The sequence below is a fragment of the Oryctolagus cuniculus genome, chromosome 5 (assembly GCF_964237555.1).
Source record: "Oryctolagus cuniculus chromosome 5, mOryCun1.1, whole genome shotgun sequence".
Lineage (NCBI taxonomy): Eukaryota > Metazoa > Chordata > Mammalia > Lagomorpha > Leporidae > Oryctolagus > Oryctolagus cuniculus.
This window is the reverse complement of record NC_091436.1, coordinates 85876796-85897396: the sequence shown is the minus strand read 5'-3', so window position 1 is coordinate 85897396 and position 20601 is coordinate 85876796. Positions and strand designations below refer to the sequence as shown.

Below are 20601 nucleotides of genomic sequence, written 5' to 3'. Positions count from 1 at the left end.
CTTCTTGATTCTACTTTTTCCCTAAGGACACGCCGTCTTCAACTTGAACTGTGAATTTTTTTTAGACAACCCTCATCATCAGACCCTAGTAAAACTTCTCTTGCCAACCCTTCATTCAGCTCGGCAGCTCCCTGCCTACCATATCAGTCCACACCACTGGTTCAGCTTTCAAGAACTGGACTTGTTTTTCATGGGTTCCCAAATCCTGCCCTGCACCAGTTCCTTTCTGTCCCCTGCTCATGCCTCAATACGATGTTTCTGTCCTTCATCCTTAACTTCTTCTTGCTCATACACTAAAGTATGATGCTGAAGACCTAGAGCTCGGGAAACCACTCTCACACACAGAGAAGATGTGAAGAGAGTAGGAGGGAAACCGTGCTGCTGGAATCCCAAGTTAGAGCCCTGAGCACTTCTTCCATTTCATCCTACTGAAAGTCACATAGATGAGGGTACGGCAAAGAGTTCATAGAAAATAAATTTAAAATATGTTATCTTGGTACAAAAATTTGAAATGCATGTGTAGGTTTTTCATAATACACATTGTCTATAGCTTTTTGAAGACATCTATTTAATAACTTTTTATAGGCTATTATAGGACATTTAATCAGTTAGTACAACAACATTCCTATTGAAAACTATTTTCCATGATCCTAGAAACTGACAGACAAATGAACACTAATAAGTTATGTACTTCTAGAACTACATGAAAGTGGCTTTTTTCTAACAAATTAGCTCTGAACTTCATCCAAAAAGCTCAATTGTCCCAATTTTATTTATTTGAAAAGAAAAAAAAATCCAGTTAAGTTTCTGTATCACTAAAATTAGGAGCAAAATTATGCATGCAGTACCTGTTAAATAACATTGCTGTCTTTTATTCATTGCAAATGATTGCTGAAGTAGATACACATTTTTATTTCTGATTTAAATTTTAAATATACTCAATTTTCTATGTTCTGTACCTAGTTTTCTCAAATCATAAGGATCTACACAAATATTTCAGCTCAAATAAAGTTCTAAAATAGCTCTGAACTAATTTCAGTTTAAATTTTTTTACCTTATAAAAAAGGATGATAATCAGTTTTTAATGATTTTGTGACTATCTTAAAATTTATTTTTTTTCAGTGAAGTTGAACATCTTTTAATTTAATCATTATTTATAACCTTTGCTTATTTTCCTGCTGAACTACTGTCTTTTTCCTTTTTATTTGTTGTAGGCATTATTTAGTAGAGCCATTAAATCCTTGAATATAATATAAATTAAAAATTTTATCTCAAAAAATTGCAACTACATAGCAATAAAACAAAACAGTTAAAATTTGAAAAAATAAAAAGGGGTGATAATAAAATTTAATCATGCACATGTAAGGAATAATTTGAAGCATTAGAATTAATCACCATCAGGGCTGTAGATATGGAGTAGCAGGTAAAGCCAGCGTCTGTGGTGCCAGCATCCCATATGGATGCCGGTTCCAGTCCCGGCTGAAACACTTCCAAGCCAACTCCTTGCTAATGAGTCTGGGAAAGCAGCTTAAGATGGTTCAAGTGCATGGGCCCCTGCAACCATGCGGGAGACCTGGAAGAAGATCCTGGTTCCTGGCTTTGGCATAGACCAGTCCCTGGCCACTTCGATCATCTGGGAAGCAAATCAGCAGATGGAAGATCCTCTCTCTGTCTCTCCCTTCTTTCTCTTGCTCTGTAACTCTGCCTTTCAAATAAGTAAATAAATCTTTTTAAAAAAGTAATCGCAAATATATTTTATTGGGTCAAATGTGGCATAATAAATTGGAAGAAAAATTATACTCAATATAAACATACTCTTAGAAAGTCAGCACCTTGGGTATCTAATTTTTTAGCTGCCCAGCAGTCTTCCCTTCCTTGCTAGAAAACAGCATCCCTAGCCGGCGCCGTGGCTCAATAGGCTAATCCTCCACCTTGCGGCGCCGGCATACCGGGTTCTAGTCCCGGTTGGGGCGCCGGATTCTGTCCCGGTTGCCCCTCTTCCAGGCCAGCTCTCTGCTATGGCCAGGGAGTGCAGTGGAGGATGGCCCAGGTGCTTGGGCCCTGCACCCCATGGGAGACCAGGAAAAGCACCTGGATCCTGGCTCCTGCCATCGGATCAGCGCGGTGCGCCGGCTGCAGCGGCGGCCATTGGAGGGTGAACCAACGGCAAAGGAAGACCTTTCTCTCTGTCTCTCTCTCTCACTGTCCACTCTGCCTGTCAAAAAAAAAAAAAAAAAAAAAAAAAAAAAAAAAAAAAAAAAAAGAAAACAGCATCCCTCTTATCTTTTGGGGAAAGCATCCTGCCATACTCCTGGATTATTTACTATCATAGCATCCCCTCTATATCCTCTATCCTTTGCCTAGCAGGCAAATCAGAGCATCCATACCCCTCCTTACAGTGACCCAGACTAGATGAGAATGTTTTCCATAGTATTTGTCCTAGGTACTAGGGAAAAAAAGAGCCTTCTTTCCTAGGTTTCAAACCAAAAAAGTAATTAAAGCCATAGATATCTTCCACTTTCTGTCAAAGCTACATGGAAGAAAATAACCACATAGGAAATATGAGGCCAACAGCAGAAAGAAGCAGAGCTGAGGAAAAAACAGAGGAAAACACATGGATGACATTGATGCCCTGAATCCAGCTGACCCTGAAGCCATCACACCAGATCCTTCCTGATGATTTTGAATTCAGAAGTTCCCATCTTACTTAAGTTCACACTTCTGTCTGGGTCTTCTACAACCACACAAATCCTTAAAAAATCCAGGAATAAAGGAAGAAATGAGCCTCCATTTGCCTCAGTGACTTGTCTCCATTTAACTTTATGTTCATCTGAGGGAATTAGTGTTCTTCAGCCAGTACTACACAAGAAATCTGGTTCTTCTCTCGTGTTCAAAAATTATAAAGGGCCTCAATATACAAGAGTGGGCAGAGGGAAAACCTCCCTCTAGGCCTTCTCCTCTGTGGCTTTTGGAGAGTTATCAATTTTTTTATACCTCAGATTCCTTATGTTTAAATAGACTTTATGGTAGTACCCAGTTTAGAGTTGCCTTGTGAAATCAATGAGATATAGCATATAAAGGACAAGAAACAATAATATTCAATAAATCTTAGCTAAGATCAAACAAATGGATATGATGTAAAGCAACATGATAGATAAGAACAAATCACACAGCGTCCATTCTGCATCCTTCTCTTTGTTCTGATCCTATAGGGACTGAACAGCCACTTGCTACAGCATGAATACATGGAAATTGCGTGTATGCACTCATCAAACCTTGACCAAAAATATTGCATGAATCATGTAAAATCTAGAGCAGATCCTGTGATGTGGTTGTGTCTTAGTAAGAAACTGAAATTTCATAGATTTGAATTCTACCTCTACAATTCTGTAAGCCATAGGATTTCGAACATTTTACATAAGGTCATCAAGCCTTATTTTCTGGATTTAGAATGTGTATCATTATAATTCCCTAAGTCATTGTGAGTCACAGATAATAGGCATAAGGGGACCCTGTCCTAGTCAGTCTCTTCATGGTGTAATGAGGTCACTGGTTGAGTAACAAACAATAAAACACTATTAGCAAGGCAGCATTGAGTCAGTTGGCTGGATTCAACCAGGGAGTCCTGGAAACAAGACGGGGCTCAGCCCGTTGTCCAAGAGCTGCAGATGGTGTGAGAAGTCTCAGGTGTCTAGGCAGGGACTTGACTACAGGGCATCAAGAAAAATTGTGAAAGATTTTGAAATGGTAACATGATATTTCTAGGCCTCATATGTAGCTCATCCATCAAGTTATCTCTGCCTTTCATTGAATTTGAGTGATTTAATGGTTCTATAAATTATAGGAAACATGACTCTTGTCTTGAAAATGTGTGTCTGGTAGAAGGCAGTTTATATATTCCTTTATATATATTCACTTCATATGAATGTGAATTCATTTCAAAACTGCCGATTTCTGATAGATATATGGTTCTTGTAATCTTACTTTGAATTTATTAGAACATCGTATTGGTTCCCTCACTGATTTTAGTTAAATAAAGTGTTTGATAAGAGGACTGGCATTGTGGTGCAGTGAATTAAGCCTCATTTGCAATGTTAGCATCCCATATCTGAGTGATGATTCAAGTCCTAGCTACTCTACTTGCAATCTAGCTTCCTGCTAACACACCAGGGGAAGGTAGCAGAAGATGGCCTAACTGCATGGGCCCTTGCCACCCATGTGGGAGACCAAGATGGAGTTTCTGGCTCTTGGTTTTGGCCAGGCCAAGACTTGGCTGTTGTCATCATTTGGGGAGTGAACCAGAAAATGTATAATCTCTCCTCTCTCCTCTTCCTCTCTCTCTCTGCCTTTGATATGAATCTAAATAGTGATTATTAAAAGCTGGTAGAGGGGGCGGCACTGTGGCACAGTGGGTTAAAGCCCTGGCCTGAAGCGCCAGCATCCCATAGGGGCACTTGTTCGAGTCCCCGATGCTACACTTCCTATCCAGCTCTCTGCTATGGCCTGGGAAAGCAGTAGAAGATGGCCCAAGTCCTTGGGCCTCTGCAACCATGTGGGAGGCCCGGAAGAAGCTCCTGGCTCCTGGCTTCGGATTGGTGCAGTTCCGGCCGTTGCAGCCAATTGGGGAGTGAACCAGCGGATGGAAGACCTCTCTCTCTCTCTCTGCCTCTCCTCTCTGTGTAACTCTGACTTTCAAATAAATAAATAAATCTTTAAAAAAAAAAGCTGATAGAGGAATGGAGAGGAAAAGTAATCATCATTACCAAAATACAGTTGGATTCTGATATCCCTTAGAACAATAGTGTAACTATAGTCTACAATAAAAAAATGGAAGGACCACTAGCCTGGTATTATTGGTTTATAATGCATGTATTTGTTGAAATATTGCATTATATTCCACAAAATATACAAGTATTTAATGCTAACCTAATATTCTTAAAAGAACTGAAATCAAAATCAAATAAAAATCAAAATAAAATAAAAATAAACATTATTTTAAAAATTTATCCTTTCGAAATGGGTTTTCTCAATTGCAAAGAAACTAATACTTCTCTATCTTACAGCTCATATTGCTCCTCCTCAGTGATTCCTTGAAATTTCAGTGTTTCTATAAACAACCAGGGCTAATCACAATGCAATAAGGTTAATTGTCAAGAAAAAGGCTGTATGATTCAGCAGATCTTTCATTATTATCACTGGTACTGGCATGAAGAGTCAGAGCACTGGAGGAAGGTGAGGCTCTGGACAGGGGCCACACTCCTAGTGAATTATGATGGAAGATGGACCAGACACACTAATGCTGATTGAGGAACAGCCAGAAAGGTTTGTAAAGCCTTTTAACTTCACTATTAAAAGTTCCAGCCATTAGAGTCTCCTTCCTGGAATCCTCCCCCCGCCCCACCACACTCAGGAGCAGTATGAATTGATATGGGCAGAAGGACTCCACAGTATGATGCACCATGGAGAAAAGAGCATAGGAAAGAAAGATGCCCATAGCAGAACTGAGGGAAAAGGGGTATCAAGCAGGGTTTGAAAGGTCTTTCCTACATAAGAAGTGTATATTAATGAGGAGATCTAAGGACAATTTTAATTTTTTATGATATACTGTTTTAAATTATCTATCAAGTGTCTTTCAAATAATGAAAGACTGATTGCAAAATTCAAGAAAGGAAAAATCTAAATTTACTGGCTAGTAGTATTTGTATAGTTCTATTCTCTTATATTACAGAATATAACTTAATAGACATCTTGTTCAAAATGAGATTGAATAGATTCCATATGAGAAGTTTTAGCTTTTTAAAAATATAAATCATTTGGGGCTGGTGCTGTGGCACAGCACGTTAACGCCCTGGCCTAAAGTGCCAGCATGCCATATGGGCGCCGGTTCGAGATCCTGCTGCTCCACTTCCGATCCAGTGCTCTGCTGTGGCCTGGAAAAGCAGTAGAGGATGGTCCAAGTCCTTTGGCCCTGTACCTGCATAGGAGACTCAGAAGACACTCCTGGCTCCTGGCTTCGGATCAGCACAGCTCTGGCCATTGTAGCTAATGGGGGAGTGAATTATCAGATGGGAGACATCTATCTCTCTCTCTCTGCCTCCCCTCTCTCTGTGTAACTCTGACTTTTAAATAAATAAATCTTTAAAAAATATATAAATCATTTGAGATAGTAGAATAAATTTAGTTTCATCATCCTTTTGTATAAATTTGACTTCTAGTAGACCTTGTAAAGTCTTAGATAATTGACATCACACTGTTTGGGAACACCAAGACATGCAAGAGGCTTTGAATGCTGACCAGTAGCACAGATCCAGGAAGCCAATTTGAGTAAAGATAGAGTGTTACCTTTTTGAAATTCAGCACATAACTTTGCTATGGGCAAGAGTGAAGGTGACATGAGAAGTGGTCTTGGGTCAGCCATATTTTTAAAAGTTCTGATATACTCTATTAAAAAAGAAAAGGAGTTTATTCTTAACAGTTGTCAGATTGTGCAATACTTTTGATTGAAGATTTTAGCACCCAGCAAAAAGTGTATTTTTCAGTGACCTGTAATTGATGAAATGTAATAATTTCCTTCTAAGGAAGTGAAGTTAGACCAGACTTTATGACCATTTTCCAACCCACATAAAATTGATTTTTTTAAATCATAATAACTTTTTATCTTTTACTTATTGGAGAGACAGATAAAGTGAGACAGACAGATATAGACAGAAAGAGCTCCCATTCACTGGTTCATTCCCCAAATTCCCACAATGGCCTGGACTCAGCTGAGCCCAGGAAAGAACTGGGAACTCAAGGTTTCCCACATGGTGGGCAGGAGAGTAATCAATCAAGCCATAACCTCTCCCTCCCAGGATCTGCATTAGCAGGAATATGGAGCCAAGAGCAAGTTGTATATTTAATCCACATTTTTTTGTGAGATGCAAGAAACCTTAACCAGCATTTCAACCAATAACTGTATAATCTTTGTAAAGGTAGCTCCATCTCTTATATCTGCAATGTAGGCAGTGACACATGAATTCTTTTCTAGCTAGAAATGGGAACTTCTTTCATCCTCACCTCTCCAAATTAATTACAGATAATAGCAAGCTGTTAATTTCCTAAAATATTTTTTTAAATATTTTATTTATTTTGAAAGTCAGAGTTACACAAAGAGAGAAGGAGAGGCAGAGAGATAGAGAAAGAGGTCTTCCATCTGATGGTTCACTCCCCGATTGGCCGCAATGGCCGGAGCTGCACCGATCTGAAGCCAGGAGACAGGAGCCTCCTCCGGGTCTCCCATGTGGGCACAAGGGCCCAGACTTGGGCCATCTTCCACTGCTTTCCCAGGCAATAGCAGAGAGTTGGATAGGAAGTGGAACAGCCAGGTCACGAACCAGCACCCATATGGGATGCTGGTGCTTCAGGCCAGGGTGTTAACCCACTGCGCCATAGCGCCGGCCCCTAAAATATTATTTATGCAGAAATGTTATAGAATACCCTTAAACTTTTCCAGTTGGCCAGAGACGTTAAGACCCTGGAAAAATCAAGCACTTTTTAAAATTCAAAACGAATTACCAACTTTGTGAGAAGAAAGAAACTTTAGATACCATTTTGTTCAATCGTTGTATTTTCATATGACAATAAGGCTCAGAAACACAACCAGAACACTAACTTTTTCTCTAGGTTTTTAAAGAAGCATGTCTTCAATCATACTATACTTCCCATGGAGTTATTGCATTGCAGCACTTTTATTATAATATGGCTAGATGAAATAATAGGGAGAGAATATCTTCCTAACCAGTACATCTGAGTAGGAGTGATCATTGAAGCTCAAGAAATAAAAGTTATTACTAAAGATGGAAATATCTCTAGAAGTGAAAGCTTTGGGCAAATCCTCTAGGGATATTTATATTAAGAGGCAGAAGAAGGAAAAGACAGTAAAAGGAGTCTAGAGTTTAGAAAGAGAACCAATGACTTAAGAAGGTGGAGTTTGGGTTGAAGGCAGGGACGGTGAGAAAAGCAAACATTGAAAAGTTTAGAAACAGAAAAAATAAAGAGGAAATGGAAGAGAAAGAAGACCTAGGAGGAGATGAAGTGGAAGTGCTAAGAAGAAAATGGTATAGGCAAACGGCTGGCTGAAGGCAGCGGCACAGCGCCTCCTGAAGATGTGGTGGCTTCATTTTTCAGGACTCAGGTGGCCACAGTGGTGGCTGTGGGCAGCAGGCTTGGAAGCCAGAGCTGGAATGGCTACAGGCAGCGGCAGCCTGGATGGATCTAAAATGTCCACAGAGAGACAAAGAGTTGATAACAGTCCAAGCACTGGTGGAGGAAGTTCTGATGGAGACGAACTTGAAAGTTTTCAGCAAGAACCAGAACGAGAGCAAGTTCAGTCCAAAACAAAGGGAAAAATATCCAGCAAGACAGCTGCTAAATTATCGACTGGTGCTAAAAGAATTCAGAAGGAGCTTGCAGAAATTACATTGGAGCCTCCTCCCAACTGTAGTGCTGGACCCAAAGGAGACAACATTTATGAATGGAGGTCAACTATATTGGGACCTCCAGGATCTGTCTTTGAAGGAGGGGGGTTCTTTTTTGACATAACCTTTTCACCAGACTATCTGTTTAAACTCCCTAAGGCTACATTCCGAACAAGAATCTATCACTGTAACATTAACAGCCAGGGCGTGATCTGCCTGGACATCCTGAAGGCCAATGGGAGTCCAGCCCTGACCATTTCTAAAGTCCTCCTCTCCATCTGCTTGCTACTCACTGACTGCAACCCTGCCGACCCTCTGGTGAGCAGCATTGACACACAACACATGACCCACAGAGCAAAGCACAACCGGATGGCCAGACAGGACCCCTCCAGACTGTGCAAGCCCATTCTCCAAGTGCATCAACAGCCCTGCCCGCCCCTCCAGACCTTGGTTCTTATTTTCTTGTTTTTATTAAATTTTAAACTGCTTTGTGACGGTATGTCATCCATTCCTCTTCCTCCTTCCCCTCCTCCCACTCTCTCCTTTTCTCTTTTTCTCTCTCTACTTATCTCTCTTTTCTTCTTGTTCTATTCCCTTTTTGATTTCTGTTAACTTGAAAAGTTTGGGATTATTTTTCCCACGACAACATGGATGAGAACTTCTGTTTTCAGTGCTAACAATGTTGGATCTGTAATAGTACGCACTTTCTCACCAAAAAAAAAAAAAAGATACAAAAAACTTGAATGTTTATATATGTGTGAAAAACAGGTTACAATTATAATGTTGTAAGACAGAAAAGATATTGCTGATACACAAGGTCCTGAAGGAGGAAAAATGAAAGGCAATTAACACCCTGCAGGAGGGATTGTTGTTTCTCCAAGACAGGAAAGACAGTGCTTGAAACACGGACCAGGAAGAGGCTCTCTCCTAAGAGCCTGGTTCTCAGAAAATTGCTTGGTAAGGACATTGGCTGAGTGAGGAGAGAGCAAAAGAGAGTGACAAGCAATTGAAATGATCATCACCAGGTTTTTGATGGTTATTTCTCCTGCTGGAGCAGACAGTCTAGAGTTGAGATGAGTAGTAAGTAGGTTTAAGGGAGGAGCAGGGAGAAGAACTGGAGACATGGATAGCTACACTAACTCATTCAACAATCTGAGAAACAGACTGCATCCCTAGCACATTATCCTCTGTTGTGTGGGAATCAGGTTGTCCAGAATGCGACTTTGACAAAATTCTGATTGTGGCAGGACTCTTACCACTGCTACCTTTATATACTTACACACTTGTGAGGAAGTATAGTGGAGGAAGTGAATTGAAGCAGAGAGAAATACCAGGAGATGCCTCCAATCTGTATCCCATGATTCCCCTATCGGGCCACTTTATCATCATGTACTATGGTTTTGATGTTGTTTTCCCTTCTGAAGTCATATGTGTTTGGGTCTGGATCCTCAGTCTGATGGTGCATGAGGGTTGGGGCCAAGAGGGAAGTCCTTAGGTCAACTGAGAGACTGCAAGTGGATGTGGAGCGTTCCAATCTCTCGCTGTTATTATTTCAAAAGTGACCTCTTGCTCCCACATGTGCTCCTGCCATTGCATCTGCCATGAGGTGACTCAGCAAAGGGCCTTTTCTAAGAACCTGGATTGTGCTAGTTGCAGTTTCAGTATCCAAAACTGTGCATGGAATAAACCTCTTTCCTTTATAAAGTAAGCCTATCTCTGGTATTTTATTATAGTAATAAAAACTGACCACGTCTTTGTAAAGCAAGCTCTTCACAATCAGGATGTATCTGGTAAAGTAAATGAAGATCAGAGTGGATACAAATTAGAAAATGATAAACCAGTAAATAATTTTTATTTAGATTTTTATAAACATCTATCAGAGAGCCAACCACCAAGTCTGTTGAAAATGTAGAACAGCTAGATCAAAAGTTAATTAAATCTTTAATCAAATCCTTAAAGCTCTAGAAAGATTTAGAAGGAAAAGAGCATGAGCTGCTTAAAAAAAAATCCTGAATTCTTAAAGAGCTTGTGTCAAGATAGTGTTTGAAGAGATTTGAGTTTCAAATGCAGTTTGTATGCCAACCGTGGTAAGTATATGTCCTGGGGCACCAGCAGCCTATAGTTATAACTCTGCAGAATACAACCTCACAGCTGGGGAACATCTATTTATGTCAACTGAAATGTTTTAGCCCTATCCAATTTTCGACCACTGGGAAAAAAAGTTGTGTAACTGAGGAGTTTTAACTTGTATCCTTGACAACAATAAATGTAAATTCTGACTTTCTTTTCAACTAAGAGAGAGACGCTTATGACATAATGAAGAGGATTTCAAAATGGGCTGGGCTCCGGCTGAAGCAGAAGTGGATCAATGTTTGAATTCGAGGGTCATATCTGAAGTCCCTGTCACTTAAAAAATGTTTTAAGAGAAGTGGAAATATGTTGTTAGGAATTCAGAAACATTGAGAACTTGGACCTTCAACAAAAAGGCACATGAAAAGTCTGTTATTTTTAGTTTCGTCTCTACACCTTAAGCTTCCTACTGATACAGTAATTTACATTGCCTCTGGAATGTTTCAGGTGTACACGTGTAAGCACTTGCATAGGAACACAATCTGGCCCCAGGCTACTTGCCTTCCCACTCTACTTCATATCCCTTTGCCCCATATTCTCTCTTCCTGCCTGATAAACTCATTACTCTTATAGAAGAAAAAGCTGGCTGCCAGCAGTTTATTCAGTGCTTCCACAGCACCGAGTGGTCTCTGAAAAAACTGATTGCCAAACCGAGATTTTCACTTCCCAGTTGTCTTTGCTTCTAGATAAACACCACCAATCATCACCTCTGGAGGGTGAGTGCTGTACATCACTCATTTGTGCTCAAGGAAATGCAATGGTTATGCTAGACAAGCAGGTACACTTTCTCCATCTTGTTTTCCTCATCCATCAGCTCTGACCCTCTAAATGACAATATTTCCTTTGGATTTAAGCAGCCCAGGTCCTGAATTAGAGGAAAGCAACCAGCCAATCAGAAGCATCCACATCGGCATTTTCATTATGAGAAATAAACTTCTGACTTACTTAGTCAACGAATCTTTGGGTTTTATTTGTTGCAACAGGTGGTTTTACCTTAACAATATACGAGTCACTCTCATCTCCTCTTCCTTCCGATAATGTGTTTCTTTTGCTTGGAAAGCTATTATCTTTTCCCTTATATGCCAGATAATGTTTAGAGATACAAAGGTGAGCAAAATAGCCTATTTTCACTGAACATGCAATATGCTGAACTACAATTTATCCTTCAAAGAAAAGTTTAATGTTACTGGCCTCTATAATTTTCTCTGATCTGACCCTGCTTCTACACTGCTTAAGCACAGTTAATTATTCCCCTATCTGTGGTCTAGTAGAAATCAGGACCATTTACAAGTTTTAAAATTCCAGCTGGCAGTCCTGGGAAAACGTCACAGAGAATTACATAAGTCTAGATAATGGGTCTGAAGTTATTTGCTTATACATTTCATGATCTGGATTGTTGTTTCCTACATGTCAGAGACAATGTCTGTTTGGTCTTTGTAAATGTAATGCCTGGCCCAATAGAGGATTAGAGTTTGTAGAACTGAACAGACCTGCTTTCCTTCCACTATACTTTTTCAAGATGGATTTTATAAACTATATTTAATTCTCCTTACTGGTCCTGAGGTACAAATTTTGGTATCACAAAGAGAATCAGGTTGAAGTTGTTCTACTTATAGTACCCATTATTGGAATGATGCTGAATATACAAATATCCAGTCTTTTTCCTTCTCCCAAAGCATAATGACATTTTTCAAAGGCTGATATTAGCCAGTAACTCTTTATCAGACCTTAAGAACTGGAGCATTCACTCTTTTTATGATTATTTCTGATTCGAGCAGATTTTCTCACAGTTACCATTCACAGATAACCACTTATTAAGTCATACCTACAAGAAATATGATCAGATAAAACTTTTGTTCCAAAACAAAATTGTGCATTATCTAAAGGTACAATCAGGTTCCAAGCTCTCATAATCCCCTGGAGAGAGATGTAAGCTCGACCAAATGCTCAGCAATAGGGCTAATGAAAACATAGGAATAATTTGAAATTAGAGCTCCCAGGTTTAGGAAATGAACCCAGTAGTTCTGGACTGGGTTGGACTCAGAATCACTGCCACTGGATTGGTTCCAAGACAATAACAATCTCCAAGTACCTGGTCTGACTATTGGGACAGAGTAGTTGGAACATCTGTGTAATGATGATACTTGTAAGTAGATGTTGGCACCTCATGGTCCTTGGAGCACCTAACCACGAGTGTCAGTGGAATGGAATGGAATGTCCAGGAGAACTAGAATCCAATCAAGAGCCGGGGGCAATATTGAAGGGCATGTGCCCTTCTCATTCCTCACTCCCTGTCACTGTCTCTCAGTTCCCGCCCATATGATCGCAGGATAGCAGGACAAGCTTCGGCTTAATTCCCTGCTATGCAATTTTGTCCGGTTATAACATGGAGAACATTTCCTATTTTCTTGTCTTTTTGTTTAAAGAGAAAAATATTTAGTTTGATCAATGTTGTCTATATTTTCATAGTTGTTTTAAATCTGTTGTGCAATGATTGAAATATTTTCTTTCTTTCTTCTTCTTTGTTCTGCCCTTGGTGTTGCAGCTTTACTACGTTTTTGTTTCCTATCACTATGATCTAGCAAAAAAGAAAGAAAAAGACAGAAAAAAGTTAACCATTTCTAGCTACACTTCATCTCATCTCATAAGGGAAAACACTGATTTTGGAAAATTCTCTTAATTTAAAAGGTTCCTAATGAGAAAACAGATTATTAAAGTTGCCAGGGGAACTGAGTATAGAAAGAAGAGGAGATGAAAAGGGTGTCAGCAAACAAGAAAAGGAAAAATGAAGCTCCATCTAATGTGGGCATAGGATGTACTGAATACTTTGTATTTCTGTTTATTCATTCATTCACTCATTCCATAAACATTGCTAAGTCCCAGCTGTCAGACACTGAGATCACCCATGCAGATACATTATCCTTTTTCTCACAATCCACTTTGACCTTTAAAGTCTTTAGAAAAGACAATACCATTTCTTTAAGGAGAAAAAAATGAAAAGTAAATCTGGTTTCAAACAATCTTCAAATATGCCCGTTCCCTCAGCAACCTCCTGAGGTAGAATGGCCTCCTAAACTCAGATCACATTAGTCTCCACAAACCCTCACATACACACAAAAACACACCGGCCACACCCCACGCTTCCCTTAAAGCATTTTAGTGGAGCATAGGCAACAGGAAGCCATGGAAGCATTTTAATCAGGAAAATAGCAGTCACGTTTACTACTTTTTGTCCTTAAAATAAAGAGAGATTTCTGCTAGTATTTCCAGCCTCACTTATTTATCATTCTCTTTCCATTACATGTGAATAATTCTGTACACTCCCCCAAATTTCCTCTGTTCCCTCTTTGCTGTAGGACTTTGCATATAATTTTTTTTTATCTTTGCCTGAAATACCCCTTTCATCATTCTGCACCTGGTTATACTGGAACTTTTTTCCAACTTGAGTTCAATCTTTCCCTAAAATGTCCCTGCTACCACCAAAACTGCACTAATTGTCTTCTCTGTGCTCCTACATAACTCAGATTGTCGTGAACTGCAGTGATGATGTATCTGTCTGCTCAATTTGACTAAAACCTCCTTGCAGACATGGACTGAATTCTAATCATCTCTGAATAACCAGGTCCTAGTCCAGATCATACTAGGTACCCTATAAATTCTTGTGGAGTTTAGAAGTGAACAAATGACTGATTAGGGAAATCCACTTAAATTAAAACTAATGAGATGGCTATCTTTCTATGCTTCTGTGTGCAGCACACCCTTAAGCATCTTTTATAAGGCTGGACGAGTGTTGACAAATTATTTCAATTTCTGTTTCTTATGGAAGGTCTTTATTTCACCCTCATTCATAAATGAGAGCTTTGCAAGGTACAGTATTCTGGCTGACAGTTTTTTTTCTCTTAGACTATGTTTCATTATTCTCTTCTAGCCTGTAGGGTTTCTGATAAGAAGTCAGCTCTGAGTCTAATTGGAGATCCTCTGAAAGTAATCTGCCATTTCTCTAGTGCACATGTTAGAATCTTTTCTTTACGTTTTACTGTGAAAATTTTTTTTTTGACAGGCAGAGTGGACAGTGAGAGAGAGAGACAGAGAGAAAGGTCTTCCTTTGCTGTTGGTTCACCCTCCAATGGCCGCCGCTGCAGCCGGCGCACCGCGCTGATCCGATGGCAGGAGCCAGGATCCAGGTGCTTTTCCTGGTCTCCCATGGGGTGCAGGGCCCAAGCACCTGGGCCATCCTCCACTGCACTCCCTGGCCATAGCAGAGAGCTGGCCTGGAAGAGGGGCAACCGGGACAGAATCCGGCGCCCCGACCGGGACTAGAACCCGGTGTGCCAGCGCCACAAGGTGGAGGATTAGCCTATTGAGCCACGGCGCCGGCTCAGTGAAAATTTTGATTACAATGTGTTGGGGTAAAAATCTTTTCTGTTCATGTCTATTAGGAGTTCTATGTGCTTCTTGTATTTGGGTGTCCCTTTCTTTCTCCAAATTGTATGTTTCCCCTGATCTGAGGTAACTAATAGAGTACCTAAAATGTAATGTATTGGAGTGAAATGGACATTTTGAGATTTGATGATGGTTTACAGCCTTTATTGCTTCAGTTGATAAACAGTGTTTTTTTCTTTATAGTATTTGTTGAACTCTTACTTAGTGTAGGGTTAACTTTATGATCATTAAGTAAGCTAAAAATAGGTCTTTGTTAAAAGTAAGAGTGGGACTGAAAGAAGGAGGAGGAAGAAGGGTTGGAGCCTGGGTGGGAAGGAGAGTAGGATGGGAAGTATCACTATGTTCCTAAATCTGCAAATATTAATTACATGAAACTTGTATTACTTAAAGTTTAAAAAAAAAGTTAAAAGTAAAGACGTTGCAATAGACAACCACCTTTCCTATAAGTTTTTTATGTTACCCCCAGTAAGATGTGGCTGTCTTGGCACAGAGATCTTCCCTACATGCATCTGCAATAGAGCTACAATTGCATCAACCATTCAATGTCTATGGTTTGTCTCTTTAAGGAAATTTCAATTCTTAGGTGGTAAGGAGTCTCATTGATTAATCTTTGAATTTTCATCAGGGTTGGTCACATCATAAAGACTCAATAAGTATTTCATTTAACATTAGAAATGAAATAAGCAAAAGATACTGTTTCAAAGTTATGAATATCATTTTACAAAAGCAAGAGGACATACAGAGCTACATATATTAGCAGTATATTAAGAAAATCATTCTTATAAACATAGTTCAGCTTTTCACCCAATGCCTCCTCTTTCACTTTCCATTAGCAAAACAATATGCATCCCAAAGAGGCAAATAAGTTACCTCTATACTTGTTTTTGGAGTGTTATCACTTTCTTTCATATGCCAACTAATTAAGGCTATACAATGGCTAATGTTTCCAATTGCTTAGATGTCCCCATGTGCCATTGTATTTTAATCCCTGTTTATTTTCTCAATTTTCATTTTTCAATGTTTTATTTTTTGAGATAACACTTTTAATTTCTATTATAGTCAACATTCATATTTAATTTTTTTTAAATTACAGAGATGTTCTAAACCAGAAAGGGGAAATTAGTTTTCTGCCAGGAGGACTATAAAATATTAATAAGAAAACTTTAAGAAACAAACAGGAAAACATAATTAACCCATGATTTAAGCACTGAACTTTTGAGCATTGGAAAAAAATGTCTGAATCCTGATTAGCATAAGAAAAAGAAAAAAGCATCTATTTTTTAATTATTTGTTTATTTGAAAGGTAGAGCTACAGAGAGAGATCATCCATCACCTGATTCACTCCTCAAACGGCACTAATGGCCAGGGCTGGGTCAGGCCTTAGCCAGGACCTAGAACTTCATCTGCATCTTCAAGAGACACAACTATTTCAGCCGTTTTCTCTTGTTTCTGAGACACATTAGCATGGACCTGGATCAGAGCTAGAACAGCTGGGACTAGAACCTGTGCCCATTTGGGATGCTGGTGTCACAAGCTGCTGTTCAACCTGTCATGTCACAATGCTGGCCCCAAAAGCATCCATATTCTATATTCCCCCTAATTGTACTTGAAAGCAATTTCTATGGATGGTTCATACTGGGTTTCTATAATACAAATACTTTAACAACATTTTGCTTGTGTCAATTACAATAGAAGATTATTCTCTACCCTAAATTTAAAAATAGGAAGACAAAGCAACCAATAGCAATAATTCCTAAATTGTAACTCAGTGTGAACAAATGATCTAAAAACTTCAAAGTTTAGTACTTCTTTAGATAGACTGGCAACATCTTTGCCATTTTCCCAAGCCAACATGACAATGAGATATACACGTGCATATGAATGTAAACTGGCCATGACTTTTTAGCTGACCTTTCCTACTGCTAAAAATGTACTTTCTTAACTGGTTGCTTATTTTGTTGCTGTTGAGTTTCATGATCTCTTTTTATTCTGGTTATTCATCCTTTATGGTGATACCTCAGAAATCTGAATATAGACCTATTGTATCACCCAGCCATCCCACTCCTGGGAATTTACACAAGAGAAATGAAATTAGCATTTTTTTAAGATTTTATTTATTTATTTGACAGGTAGAGTTACAGACGTGAGAGAGAGAGAGAGAGAGACAGAGAAAAAGGTCTTCCTTTCGTTGGTTCACACCCCCCCCAAATGGCCACCACAGCAGGCGCTGCGCTGATCCAAAGCCAGGAGACAAGTGCTTCTTCCTGGTCTCTCACATGGGTGCAGAGGCCCAAGCACTTGGGCCATCTGCCACTGCCCTCCTGGGCCACAGCAGAGAGCAGGACTGGAAGAGGCGCACCCGGGACTAGAACCCAGCACCCATACGGAATGTTGGCACCACAGGTGGAGGATTAACCAAGTGAGCAAAGTAGGCCCCATGAAATCAGCATTTGAAAGGAATATCTGCATTCCCATGTTTATTGAAGCTCAGTTCACAATAGCTACTACATGGAACCAGCCCAAATTCCTGTCAACCAAAGATTAGATAAAGGAATTATGGGATATGTACACCACAGAGTACTACACAATGTTTAAAAAAAAATCAGTTCATTTGCAACAAAATGGATGAGTCTGGAAAACATCATACTTAGTGAAACAAGACAGTCTCAAAGGGATAACCACATGTTCTCCCTGACCTGTGATAACTTATAGAGCACCTAAAATACAACCTGTAGAAATGAAATTGACACTTTGAGAAGCAAAGACTCTGAACAGCCCTTATCTCAACTGAAGAGAAATAGCTGTTTTTTTCTTTTTTCCTCTCTTACTATTTTATGAATTCTTTTCTTAATATAGAGTTATTCATATGTGTATAAAGTTAACTGAAAATAGATCCTAGTAAAAAATAATAGTGGGAATAAGAGAGGGAGAAGGAAGAGAGGTGGGAGGGCAGGCACAGTGGGAAGAATCAATATGTTCCTAAAGTTGTAATTAGGAAGTGTATGAAGTTTGTAACTGTAAAGGTGTATAATTCTGTATACATTCCTTCAGACTCATTTCTAAGGGTACTGATTAAAAACTTGCCATGAGACCTCAAATCCTCTTACTCTGGGAGTAAAAAACAGCATTTTAAGTGTCAAAGTGATCATATGAATAGGATTTAGTGTTAAAATGATCATATAGATAGGATTATCAAAGTAATCATATAAATAGGATGAAGTGTTTAGTAATAATAATAGATAGAATTAAAAAGGAACAAGGGCTCCAACATGGGAAGCAGTCCACCCAGCAGACTCATAGAATGACAATCACTTTAAGCAGCACTCTGAGTTAGAAACAGCCTTTAAGGCATTCTGGTCTGGTTGAAAAGACCACAAGAGCATTTTAGGCATGGAAAGCCAAGACACTGTGGCAAAAAAGTGTCCTGCATGAAGGATCTCTATGTGTGAGACCCCAGTGGAAAGAAGTGGTCATCAAAGAAGGATGTTCTTTTCTCTGAAGGGAGGAGAAAACTTCCACTTTACTGCTGGCCTTGTCTAAATACTGAAGGAGTTTGTGGTTTCAAAAGGCTTCCACAGCCTAGGCAGCTCATGTCAAGAGCCCTGGATGATCACTGAGGTCAAACATAAGAGGGTTAATTGTCCAATGAACAACAGAAGTCACTGTGCACTAACTTCCCATATAGGATCTCTGCCCTCAGAGAGTTGTATTCGGAGAGTTAGCAATAAAACATGCTTTCAAAGATTTATTAAATTTTAGTTTATTAAGTAAAGAATATACTTATGTCTCATAAATTTTAGTTAGTGCAAAGTGTCCAACTCCAATGCTTTTTTACTTAGGTGCTTCTTTAATTAATGACAAAACTTATACCCAAAGACTTGCTTGCTCTTAATGCATTAGGTAAGGATACTCATATCTCATAAGCTACAGTTATGTCTAAGTGCTCACAAAAGATGTATAACTCTTGGTTGCTTTCTTAAAGTTAATTAAATTTATCAAAAAAAAAAAAACAAAGAAATGAAATTAACTTTGAGATGCAATGACTTTGAACAGCCCTTGTTTTAATTGTTGAAAAAGTTTCTTCTTTTTTTCTTTTACTTTTTTCTTTTATAATACAAATTGTTGAACTCTTTACTTACTACAGAGTTAACCTTATGTGTATAAAATTAATTGAAAATAGATCTTAGTATAAAATAAGACTGAGAATAAGAGGGAGGAAGAAAAAGGGTGGGAGTGGGAGTAGGAGGGTGGGCGTGGTAGGAAGAATCACTATATTCCTAAAGTTGTACTTAAGAAATGCATGAAGTTTGTATCCATTAAACAAAAGGTTTCTCTGGGAAAAAAATGTTAAAAAATGATACGAATAAATCTTAATAAAAAATAAAATAAAGAAAATGTACTTTCTCCACAGCAGCCATCATGAAATCACAACTAATTGAGCATTTATTACATCTTGGAGATTCTTTCTCATTGTGTTTTTCCTTTCCTTTGCTCTTGGTTTATCTTTTTCACTGCATCCAGGTACCCTTAAGTGTTCTCAAGCCCTCAACTTCTTTTACTTCACGATGGACTGTATCTCTTTACTAAATTATATTATAAGCCCAGGAGGTAAGAAAACTCCTCACTTGGACTACATTGCCCTCCAGTTTGACACTCGTATACGAATAACACAAATAGCCCTTAAGTTTGAGTTGGGTTGAGGGGACCCATAAAAGGTGAAATCACTTTTTACACTATAATTCTAATGGTTACTTGTAATAATATTCATTCATTGTTTGCCTTTTACATACTATTAACTGTGAGGTGGAAGGTCAGTTTCAGTGAAATGTGATGGGAGTGTGATCAATTTATCTGTATAAATAGAGAGACTGGTCATTTTGAAGTTTATAGGAAGGGTCAGAGGAAGTTTCCTAGAGGACAGCAATACCAGACCATTGCTGAAGGATTTGGAGCCAGCCCTGTAGAATGGGATGGGAGTGTGCTCCAAACAGTGGGCACAGTGTAGGCAGTGGTATGTGCAAAGGCAGGAGAGCCTGAAATCGTCTTCTAGCTCCGGGGGAAGACACCTACTTTCTTACTCATCTTACCATTCCCAGTGTTTCAAAGCTCCTTCTTACATTCTCACATTTCTGCTTATGCACATTCCTTTATCATTCTCTCAGGGTGGTCTGCTTATGACACATCCTCGTATTTTTCCTTCATCTGAGAGTGTCTTGATTTCCCATTCATTTCTGTAAGATATTTTGTTTGGTGTGAGATCCTGGGCTGACATCTTTCCTTTTCAGCACCTGAATTCAATTATGCCAAACCTTTTTGCCTCACAATGTCTGATGAAAAATCCAAAATCCTTAGAATTGTTTTTCTTCTCTAACTAAATTTTTCTTTTTCTTTGTTTTCCTTTAAGATTGCTTTTTTAAGAAGTTTAATTATAATATGTTTTGGCATAAGTTTCTTTCAGTTTATCCTCCATGAAGTTTACTCAGCTTCTAGACTCTGTAGCTTTATGTATCTTGCAAATTTTTTAAGTTATCTTCTGTTATTTCTTCTAGTGCTTTTGGGTCCCCATTTTTCT

The 20601-nt window shown here is 38.9% G+C and overlaps 1 pseudogene; it reads left to right on the top strand.

Annotated features, from left to right (window-relative positions):
- Positions 1-8258: 8258 nt before the first annotated feature.
- LOC100345941 (ubiquitin-conjugating enzyme E2 E2 pseudogene) overlaps positions 8259-20601 on the top strand; it is a 33630-nt pseudogene continuing 21287 nt past the window's right edge.